Here is a 12,174-nt window from a genome sequence, read left to right on the forward strand (position 1 = left end):
ATCTGAACCAAATAAGTTTATCTTGGTCTCATCAGATCACAGGACTTGGTTCCAGTAATCTATGTCCTTAGTCTGCTTGTCTTCAGCAAACTTTTGCAGGCTTTCTTGTGCATCATCTTTAGAAGAGGCTTCCTTCTGGGACGACAGCCATGCAGACCATTTTGATGCAGTGTGCGGCGTATGGTCTGAGCACTGACAGGCTGACCCATACCGCATTCAAAACTGCAGTTGTGATCTGCAGAGGATGTCAGTAAATAACACCCCAAACACATTATGTTTGCCTGCACTGGATCACAAGTACAGAAGTACCATGCAATCCGGGTGCAGTGAGCTTCCAAAGTGTATGCGTTACTTTTGGTGCAGTGCAGTGTGATTTGAGCCCATTAAAAATGAATGGGCTCAAATTGCACCGCATGTGAATCACACAGGAACGTCTCCTAATGTGATCAAGTCCTAACAGCTAGTGAACGCAAGTTTTTAACACCTTCATTGCCTTCTTCTCTTAGTTATTTTCAACATATTTTTTTAAACTATTATTGTAGCCTACCTTTGTAAAAAAATGTTTTCTATTCATATTGCATGTATAAATAGAAAAAATAACTTTAGCTTTATGCAACATTTTAACCCCTTCATTAACAGTTAGTGACCCCTAATTCGTTTTTTTAAACTCCTTCATTCCCTTCTTTCCTTAATATAAAAACTTTAGATTTATGCAACATTTTAACCCCATTATTAACAGTTTGTGAACCCTAATTCATTTGTATTAACTCCTTCATTCCCTTCTTTCCTTAGTAATTTTTACTATTTTTTAACTATTATTGTAGATTGCATTTGTCATTTTTTTCTATTCATACTGTATGTAGTAAATAGAAAACAAAACTTTGGCTTTATGCAACATTTTAAACCCTTCATTAACAGTTAGTGAACCCTAATACATTTGTTTTAACTCCTTCATTCTCTTCTTTCTTTAGTATTTTTTAACTATTTTTAATAAGCCAAACAGCCGCCGTAATTATATAGAGATCTACTGTTTCTAGTAATCAGGAACAGTGATCTCTCTCTACTCTCAGTCAGTCCCATTCCCCCCCAGTTAGAAACGCCTCCCTATGACACACTTAACCCCTTGATCGCCCCCTAGTGTTAACCCCTTCTCTGCCAGTGACATTTACACAGTAATCAGCATCTATTTTTAGCGCAGATCTTTGTATAAATGTCATTGGTCTCAAAAAAGCGTCCGATCCGTCTGCTGCAATGTAGCAGTCCTGCTAAAAATCACAGATCACCGCCATTAGTAGTAAAAAAAATGAAATAAATAAAAATGCCATAAATATCCATTTTATAGACGCTATAACTTTTGCGCAAAGCAATCAATATAACCTCACTGAGATTTTTTTTTTTACCAAAAATATAGAGAAAAATATATATTGGCCTAAACTGATGAAGAATTTTTTTTTATTTATTTTTTTAGCTATTTATTATAGCAAAAAGTTTAAAATATTGTGTTTTTTTCAAAATTGTTGCTCTGATTTATAACACAAAAAATAAAAACCGCAGAGGTGACCAAATACCACCAAAAGAAAGCTCTGTTTGTGGGAAAAAAAGGATGTCAATTTTGTTCGGTTACAACATCGCACGACCACGCAATTGGCAGTTAAGGCGCAGTGCCGTAGAGCAAAAAATGGCCTGGTCAGGAAGGGGGCAAATCCTTCCGGGGCTGAAGTGGTTAATATAGCCTTCATTTGTAAATTACTGTTATGTGTGAATAGAAAAACCCCACAAAAATAGTTTTATGCAATTACTGAAACCTAATTAGTTTTTTATTAGCTCTTTTATTCCTTTCTCTTACTTTTTTGTTACTCTTTTTTTATTATATCCTTATTGTATCCTTCATTCAAAAAATTGCTGTTATGCGATAAAAAAACAAAACTTTTTAGGTAACATTTTAGTCAGAGCAGATAGTGAGCTGTAATTCGTTGTAATAAATTCCTTCATTCCTTTCATCCCTTAGTATTTTTTTCTATACATTTTTTTTTTTATCTATTTATTGTAGCCTTGATTTGTAAACTACTATTATGTGTGAATAATAAAAAAAAAACACATGTAAAAAATATTTTTATGCAACATTTTGCCCCTTATTAACCTTGTTAATGAACCCTAATATGTTTTTATTAACCTATTAACATTTTGGTTCCGTATTATCCCTTAGTATACTCTAATTAGTTGTTACTAATGCCTTCATTCCCTATTTCCCTTTGTATACAGTATGCTGTGTATGTAAATATATATATATATATATATATATATATATATATATATATATATATATATATATATAAACACACACACCAGTATATATATTATATTTTTTTATTGCTTTGTAAGCGATAAATTGCAGAATAAAATTTGTAGTTAATTCTTATTAGTTTGCTTTTTAATCCTAAAATTTGTAGTTAACATTTTAGCTAACCCTATTATATTAGCTGTCCCATTCCCTTTCCATAGCTTTACTTAGAGTTTTAAATTTGCGTTAGTTTTTGTAACGCCAAATTAAATAGCCTTGAGTGGTAAGGGGGGGAGGGGGCAGTGCACATTGACATCCTTGCCTTGAGTGCCAGAGAAACATGGCATCTTGCTGCCCTGCTCATGCCAACTGTGCTAGTATAAAGGTAAACATGTCTCGGATTGCTCTTTACGTCAGTGCGTTCCAGTGTTAAATTTAGTCGTGTTGGCTCAGAGACTGAGAAGTGTGCTATCTGGCTGTGCCGTATTTGAACAAAAAAACAGAAACACCCCATAGATCTCTCGTCACCACAGACATAATGAGGTGTGGGGACCCCATTCTGTCAGTAAGGGAATTTACACCCCCCAAGATGTGCAGCCTTCACCAAGCAATCTCCATCACTGCTATTTTGCATGCTGCCTGCTAGTTCTCTAATAGTTGCACCTGTTTTGTAAAGTGCACGTTCAATTTATTTTTTTCTCAGACACATTGATCTACCTTTCATTGCTGCCACATATCCCATAACAGTAAAACGCCTTTAAACAGTTAAATTTCTCTTATATAAACTGGAGAGGAATAGAAGTGCCGATTCACAATAGGAAATATGGTATTCCTCTTTATCTGGTTATGAACTCTGCATGTTTCGAGGTGACCCGCTTCTTCAGGAGAATAATTCAGGGAAATATTTTTTTCTAAAAGAGAACAGACACATAGGAAATCTTCATAAAACAAAACATGATGATATGATAGAGCTCTAGAATGTGGGGCAACACGACAGGTAACTGCCACAATGGCGGGATGCTCCACAACCACAGTCAAAAGCACTATATGTAGTGTAAATACATTCGTCAGTCTTCAACTGCTATGGCCACCAGGAGGGATATCCCCTGGGCAAAAGTACTCACCAGCAAGGCCAGCACCAACACACCGGGTGTCTCAAGCTAAAATGGCAGTCTCCCTGGCTAATGCGGGAACCAGATGAAGGTAAAATGGAGTAAGAAGGTTGTGAGAAAAGAAGAAAAGGGGGTATAAAGTATAAACACCCACGTAGGTGTTTAAAGTGAGGTCTGTAACAGGAGTGGGAGAATCCTCCCGTTCTCCTGGGCCCCACTTGTAGGATAAAGCCTAATAAATATAAACAATTATATAACAATACACACCCACAATATTTTCATAAGTTGCAGATTGGCACATACCTGATATGTAGCGGACGGCCTCTCTTACATCTCTAACTAGAGGCCCCCTGGTAGAGTAGACAAAAGGCGCAGGAGTGCAGACTCACATAAGTGCCTGATGGATCGCAGACCATGGAATCAGAAGCAGCTGCAGGATGAATGGCAGTACAGCAGGATTCTACAGGCAGAAGAGAAGGTAGGTACAGGCGAGCCGGGTCATACACTGGCAGACACGTCAGAAGCAGGTGCAGAGGCAGAATAGTAGTCAGGATACAAGCCAGGTCAGTGATGGGCTGGCAGCGAGTTAGCAGAAGAAGCAGGCAGATGCAGTGGTCAAACAAGCTGGATCGGGTGCAGGCAGATAGCAGGAATCGTCAGAGGCAAGCCAGGTCGGGTAATCAGGAACAGATCACAGATACAGGCAACAGGAACACACGGGAACGCTGTAGAGCAGACAGCACCAAGTCTGTGCACTGGCAGGGTTCAAAATGCAGGTTTGCAGAGTGCCTCCAAGGCTCTGTACTTTCAGGAGATGGATTGGGGGCAGTGGAAGAAGGGGAGGAATAAAGAAGACAGAATCAAACAGCCCTTTTACACAATGCAGAGGATTAACCCCTTAGGTTCCACAGTGAGTATAACAAGCATGCTTTACTGCATATACAGAGAGATTTTACTATTGTGGGTTTAGTAACACTTTCATTATTTTTTATATATTTTTTACCTGTAAAATCCTGTGTCCAAAGGCCATGAGACTTCTGCTGGGTGTTCCATCTTGGATGCATCTTGTCGACTTATTCTTCCCAGTCCCCAGTAAAGGACTCTGACACCAATGCTCACTGCCCACACGTCTTACACCTACCTTCTGCAGTATTCTCCTTTGTTCCTCCCCTGGCTGGTACATAAAAGGTTGTGTACTGAGGTGCGGGGAGACATGGAGGAGCTGGGCCAGCACAGAGAGTAATTAGACAGTTGCAGAAAAGGAGGGGGCTGCACTGGAGGAACTGACCCTTCAAAAAAAGCTGAATCTTTTAGTAAGCTTAACAGTACATTGCAAGTGAATAAAAAATAATTTTTGGAAATGAAAAAATAAGCATTTAAAAAAAAGTTTTTTGTTTTTTTACCTGTAATTTTTTTTATTTGGTAGCAGGGTCTTCTTAAGATGTAGGAAGATTGCTGAGTCCTCACCTGTACAAAATGCCCTCCTATGTTGGCCCATTAATTTTTTGTGAGATGGTTTTGTGTCCCTGTTACAGGTGGAGTGGTGATGAAGTCACAATCCCTACCTCAGCCATTCAGAGGAAGCCTTGCATTCATTGATAAAAAAAATAAAAGGCTTTCTGTGAATGACTGAGCTCTACTCAATTTTGTTCCAGCAACAGGAAGTCCCTATACTACTGCCAGAAAACACAGCTCTGTATACTGTATATAGCTGATGCCACATATAGTTTATTAAGTGTTTACAGCAGGCTCATGTATTAGTCAAGGAGATTGTTCGTAAGGGCAACCCTGACCCAAACACACTATAATAAAGGAAAACTGTGTTTTGGCTTTAAACTTTAAAACCCATTAAACCCTTAAAATTCACCTTTGATTCACTTTCCCCCATTGAAAATGCATTTTGCCACAATGGGAAAATTTTGCCAAAATTGTCACCAACATTTCAGAACAATGAAACATTCTAATTTACTCTCTGACTGGCAGGTTAACCAGACACCTAACTGACCCTAGTGTACATGGGTCTGTATCAGGGATCTCCAAACTTTCTAAACATAAGGCCAGTTTACTGTCCTTCAGATTTTAGGGGGAGCGGACGTTGGTGTCAGTGGGGGGAATTGTGCCTCATCATTGGTGTCATTGGGAAGAATAGTGTTCCATCAGTGGTGTCATAAGGTCCCATTGTTGTTGTTGTCATTAGAATGCATTGTGTCCCATCATTGGAGTCATTGGGCCCCATTGTTAGTGTCATTGGGAGAAATTGTGCCCTATCATTGGCGTCATTGGGAGGAATCGTGCCCCTTCATTGGTGTCAGTGAGGGGAATTATGCCCCATTGTTGGTATCAGTGGATGAAATAGTGCCCCAAGGGCTGGATAAATACAAGGAAAGGGCAGTTTGGAGAACACTGGTCTATAGGACAGCAATTAGAATGCATTTTAAAACCCCCAAAACCCCTTTCATTGTAGACCAGAAGATCTATTTGTTTTTTTTATTACTATGTGGGTCTTGATGACACCCACACCCACACATTTCTTGTCTTGACAGGATGTGAGAGAAAATCCCCCCAATAACATACACAGCCATAAAAGCTTGACAGAAGTCACTCTTATCCACTGTATCAAAAACTGAAAAAATATGTTTTTGGCTAGAGTTTGACTTTGCACTTCTGCAGGCATTAAACGGTTCTGTCTTCTTTTGAAAGTGCCACCCAACATGTTGGCATTGGGTGTAGGTCTAGCACTCTGCCATGGAAGGAGTTAATCACACAGCTATGTTAGCTGGCCTTAGTGACGCACATCAGCTACTTGTGCCAATATTTGTGCACCTAAACATTCCACAAGTCTATAGGATGAAAGGTGGAAACGCTACACAGGACTATAGGGAGTAGGAACAGTATCCAGGGCCACCACAAAGGTGACTCTCCTGGGGTGTAACGCACAGGGACACAGAATGATTAATGGAAGAACCCAACGATGCACATAGTAGATTAAGATATTTCTGGGTTGTATTGTTCTGTACGCTAATTATATACTCGGTTCTGTGTATCCAGGTTCCCACCCAGTTCCATCCGAAACTCAATGTGTTTTTTGTTTTTTCTTAATTAAGTTTTGGATGAAGTGGTGAGGGGTCAGATGCATCGTCAGGTTTTCATTGCTATAGGTAATAATAACAAAACTGGTCCTAAGTGTATCAACACCACATCTCGAAAATCCATAATCCATAAGCTACACACTGAGGTTGATTTGCTAAAACTGGAGAGTGTAAATCTGGTGCAGCATTTTTTTTTAAAGCTTAATCAGGGCCATCTGAATAGCAATATGGGCCCCTGGGTAAAGTATTGCATGGGGGGGCCCTACAAGAAATTTGATTTTGTTATACTGTTAAAAAACATATAAAAAAAAAATCAAACTTCTTCATAAATGTAGGTCAAAATGTATTCTGCTACATATCTTTGGTAAAAATAAAAAAAAAGTGTATATTGATTGGTTTGTGTGAAAGGGGGGAGGGGGTAGTAACACTACTACAGTTGTCAGATTTAATACTGTACACTGACACTGTACTAATGACACTAGCTGGGAAGGGGTTAACTATGTGCCTATCAAGTGTAATGTGTGATGTTTTTACTTACACATCTGGTTGTTTTCCCCCCTGGTCCCCCGTAAGAAACAGCCAGATCATTGTTCTGTGTACAGAGTCCTGTGTGTGTCTGTGCTGTGATTGGGCACAGTTGGTCAGCAGGTTTCAGGACAAAATCATTGAAACCTGTCAATTAACTTGTGCTGTCTCCAATCATGCCATGGGTTGGTGGGGCATGCGTGTGTGCCCCAAAACCCGGAAAACAAGTAGCAACATACAGTTATGTTGTCTGGCATTCCTATGTTGCCCAAGCTCAATAAAAATAGTGCGGGTGGGTAGCAAGTGGCAAAGGTATATTCACACCACAAAACCCTTAGCTGGGCTTGTGCAAATGCTGCAGCCACAATGCTTTTCTTCATGACTGCAGCAAGAATTATATTGAGTTATACAAGAATTATTTCACCAGTTGCATTTGGTGGGCCTTACTGCTCACCAAATGCAACCCATTCAAATAAAAGGGTCTGTGCTGAATGTTCATCAAAACCGCATTCAATGCACATGGTTGTGGTGGGGGTGATGCAGCATTTAGAGGGGGTAAAACAGGCTGTGAGGGCCGCCTTACTGCCTGTCAAATACCTCTGAAAAGCAATCCACACATAGATTGGAACCCACCTGTTTGCAATCAGAGACTCAATGAAGCTGAGACAATGGAGGGACATATGCAATTGTAAAGGTGGGGGGTGAGGGGTGTTTGGACACTGGAGTCACTCACCAATTTTGTAGGCTCTAGTGTGTGTGTGTGTGTCCTCCAATTTCTCGCCTGCTGCACAACACACACTTCCTTCCATACTTCCAGTACAGGGATGTTTGTGTGTGTCCACATCAGGAGTGGAGCTGCTGGCACAGGCACAGCAGGGATTGGCTACATTAGAAGGAGACGGGGCAAAAATGATTGGCATCTCCAGCAAGCTGCGCTGTTCACTATGAAGTCGGTCCCAATATCTCACTCACAGCATTTGTGTAAGTGAGGAGATATTGAGTAACAGGATCGACAAAGACAGCCACAGAGAGCAGTATGCACATGTTCCAAGCCACAGACTTCTGGCTGGAAGGTGGGCATTCACCAATGATTACAGAGGCTCAGGTGACAGCTTGGAGTCTGAAGATGGCAGGCAAATGATGCCACCGCCAGGCCAAAGCCTGAGCTTTCTGTGGACACATTGGGGCCACCAATCTTCCAGGACTGCAGTGCCCATGATTCATCCCCAGTGTCTTCTCTGCTGTGGCCAATGGGGAAAGCAGACAGGAAGGTGGGCGTTGCGGGAAACCAGATTGGAGCTGCTCTCTCTTCTCCTGTTCGGCTGACAGGAGAAAGGGGAGGGGGCGAGCGGGGGAGATACACCCTGCTTCTCCCCTGTCACATCGCTGTGCATTGCGTGCTGTTACCATGCCACCTGACCTCCATACTGCATCCCCCTAGATCGGAGCCAGCCCTGATGGGGCCCCATGAGCATTTGGGGCCCCTGGGCAGTGCCCAGGGGTGCCGCTCGATAAGACAACCCTGAGTTTAATTGAATAAGCTGAAGTTAGAAGCTGATTGGCTACCATGCACAGTTGCACCAGATTTTTTACTCTTCAGTTTTAGTAAATCTACCCCAATGTATATACAGGACTTGGTGTAAAAGCTAATAAATACCAGTAAAAAATATTATTTATTAGTATAAAAGTCTTAAAAAACTCTTAAAGGTAGAGATTCTTCCAACGGATACATATATAATTATATACCATATAATCTCTCAAGGGAATTAGCTACCTTTCCCAACCACTGTTACGTTTACATCGATGACATAAAAATTAGCACAATACTCCACAAGTGGATGGTGGTAGGTTCTTGACATGATTTATAAGTATTGTAAATCTGCTTCGTCAGAAGCGCTCACAGTTCACCCAGGTGGGTTAGCAAAGCAGATGACTATTTGCTTTGCTAACACTGAACCACTTCTCAGCCAATCAGGAGGCATGGATCTAATACCTGTCACCTAATTGGCTGAAGGCAGGACTGGAAGAGAGCAGAGGACTGGAACGGGAGAGGACAGAGAGCCATGGAGGACACAGGAGTTTGCCGTCGTCACCTGCTGCATGTCCCACAGCTTGCCTCCATCACCAGGATGGGGTAAGTGTGTTCCGGTCAGACACCGAGCAGGGGAGTCACAGAAGCTGCATATGATGGGTTACAGAGCTACATATGATGGGCACACAGGCTACATATGATGGGTCACAGAGGCTGAATATGATGGGCACACAGGCTACATATGATGAGCACAGAGGCTACATATGATGAGCACAAAGGCTACATATGATGGGCACACAGACTACATATGATGTGGACAAGCTGCATATGAGGAGCACACCGGCTGCATATGATAAGCACAGGTGCTCCAATTGATGGGCACAGTGGCTTCAATTGATGGGCACATTGGCTGCGTTTGATGGCACAGTGGCTGCGTTTGATGGCACAGTGGCTGCGATTGGTGGCACAGTGGCTGCATTTGATGGGGCACAGTGGCTGCGTTTGATGGGGCACAGTGGCTGCGTTTGATCGGGGAAAATGACTGCGTTTGACGGGCACAGTGGCTGCGTTTGATGGGCACAGTGGCTGCCTTCGATGGGCACAGTGGCTGCGTTTAATGGAGCGCAGTGGCCAGTGGCTGCAATTGATGGCACAGTGGCTGTGTTTGGCACTGTGGCTGTTTTGATGTCACAGTTTCTGTAATTGATGGCACAGTGAGGCTGCAATTGATGTTTTCTTTCTAAATTTTTCAGTTTGTTTGTGGCCCCCCCCAAAAAAATTTGAGCACTGGATGCCGGTGATGCAAAATGGAAGCTCACCTGGCTTCCTTGCTGCCGCCTCTGCATCACAGAGCCAGCACTGCATGCCACATTTGTTTGGGAATCTATGTGATCCTCCATATTGTATCAAGACAAGTGAAGAGGATTTATCAATATTTCAGGCGCTCTCATTTGGAGGATCTGCTTCCCTTATTTTGTGCTTCATGCATACTTTCCTGGCCTATATCATAACTTAATGTAAGGCTTTGATGTCTGTCCTGCATCACCTAGACTCCCATCCTCATGGGTATTTCTCCCTGGCCCTGATTGCACAGAATCTTTAAGAAGCTTATCTGCAAAACGCATTGAGATAGAGATATTGGAACCTCTCCACAGCTAATTTCTGTTGGAATTACGGTGTATATGAGTACATATTTGTAATCATTGAATTGTTATAAATCTGGTGGGCCAATAATTTGACCTTTTTGCAAAACAGACATATGCATATGTATGTATATGCTGTGGGTGGGTTCTTTATGCTTTTAAAATTTACTTTTAAAATGTTTGATATAGAATTTAAATGTATTCCAACCTGATATGTTGGATTAAAATGATTTGAATAAAAGCTGTTTTAATGGATGTATGTGCCTTGCCCAAAAGTACTTTTTGGGTTCCCTTGGTTGGAAGCCATTATCTGTTTGTGTATCACAGGGCTGTTGGTGCCGGTGGTGACAGCGACACCTGCGGTCAAGGAGAACCCAGTGCAACCCAGCTGGACTGGTACTGAAACCAGAAATTTAGAGAAATAATCCCGAAGCTCTACTGTGGCTTCAGGCAACTTAACTTTTCAAAAACAGTAGCGCCTGCTCGTCAGGAGCCAGTGCGACACATATATCACAATAAAGGGGTACTTTACCCATAATAACTTGATTAAAAATAATTTTCTATAGCAGGGAAGATACATGCCACATAAATAATTATGCTACCAAAATGAGTGTGTGCTGTAAATTGCCTCCAGCATTGCTCCTATTTCTTTTTGCAGGAGGCTGCCATTTTGCTGAAGCCCAGAGCCCCTGAACAGCAGTAAATCTTTAGGCTGTCAGCAGATCAGCCTCTATAAATTCAGCAAAGTGCCTATAGAGAGCAACTGAGCATGTGCAGAGCAGGGTGAGACAGCGTATTACTGGATTTTAAACAGTATAGACATTTATTTTTTATTTTTTACATACCTGCAAAAAGAGCCAGCTTGAAGGAATCTAGTAGGGCTTCATTTTCTGACTAAAGTTCCACTTAGTTTAGTTTTCACAGAAATACAACATAAAAGCCCTGTAAAACAAATAAAAAAAAATAGCAACACATATTTTTATCCCGAAACGAGGGAGGCTGGTGCTCAATTATTTTTTTGGGGGGGGGGGGGGGCGTGGCAAAACAACACCATACCCCCTCTACGGGAGAAAGATGGGGAGGTGGCAATCCCCACAACCCCCAGCGGGAGGAGGACGGGAAGAATGCGATCCCCCCCCGCACAGAAGACGGACGTGAGGGTGATCAACCTCCCCATTCCCCCCCTCCCGTGGGAAATAGACAGGCAAAAGCCTCCTTATCTTAGGAGGCAGATAACAGGGATCTCGTTCCTTGCTCCGGGGCTGTTGCTTCTCCTACCGGCTAAACAGGAAGTGGGTTCTGAGAGCCAAGAGACCCGATTGCCCAGACTCCCTGGCCAGGTCTCAGAACCTGTTTCCTGATTGGCCGGGAGGAGAATCAGGAAGACAATAGCGAATATTAATTTGCTTTTGTCACACAACTGGGTGGGCTCAGGACGCAGTGCTCTGCTCCCCCCCCCCCCCCACCCTTTTTTAAGCCTATTAGAGCCTCAGGCTCTAATTACATGCTACAAAAAAAATAATCCAGTGGAAAGTCATGCATCCGGCGCCCTGCATGTAGATTAGGGGCCGGGTAGATGGATTAGGGGAGCGGCGTATGGATGGGCTGCCACTGGTCCCAAACCCTGTAGGCACAACTCCAGAATGGAACATTTTATTTATTTCTATGTAGGTGTATCACACACCCTCAAAGTGACCGCTGAAAACAGACAGGTTCTCCCTATGTAGTACAGAGGCCACCAGTCACACAAGCAATTAATATTCAGTCTAGGGCAGGGGTTTCCAAATTTTTGACCTTCCTGGTCCACATTGGAAGAAGAGGAATAGTCTCAAGCCACACATAGAATACACTAACAATAAAGAGAGCTGATGAGCAGGAAAAGTCAGGCAGATCGCAAGTTAACAATCACTGATATAGATAATGTACCTGAGAACAGAGGCGGCTCTTTAATTAGGCAAATTAGGCGATTGCCTTAGGCCTCGCCCACAGGAAG

At 42.3% G+C, this 12,174-nt stretch overlaps 1 long non-coding RNA gene across 1 annotated transcript in view; it reads left to right on the forward strand.

The window, feature by feature from the left end:
• The first annotated feature begins 4,106 nt into the window (after window positions 1–4,106).
• The window catches only part of LOC143929948 (uncharacterized), a 29,393-nt gene continuing 21,325 nt past the window's right edge, over window positions 4,107–12,174 (forward strand). The window contains exon 1 of the long non-coding RNA XR_013262664.1: window positions 4,107–4,303. This is a non-coding gene — a long non-coding RNA (uncharacterized LOC143929948). The remainder of the gene's footprint in view (window positions 4,304–12,174) is intronic.

This window comes from Lithobates pipiens, unplaced genomic scaffold (genome assembly GCF_037356315.1).
Source record: "Lithobates pipiens isolate NorthernLeopardFrog02 unplaced genomic scaffold, aLitPip1_a1.2 Scaffold_25, whole genome shotgun sequence".
NCBI classification, from domain to species: domain Eukaryota; kingdom Metazoa; phylum Chordata; class Amphibia; order Anura; family Ranidae; genus Lithobates; species Lithobates pipiens.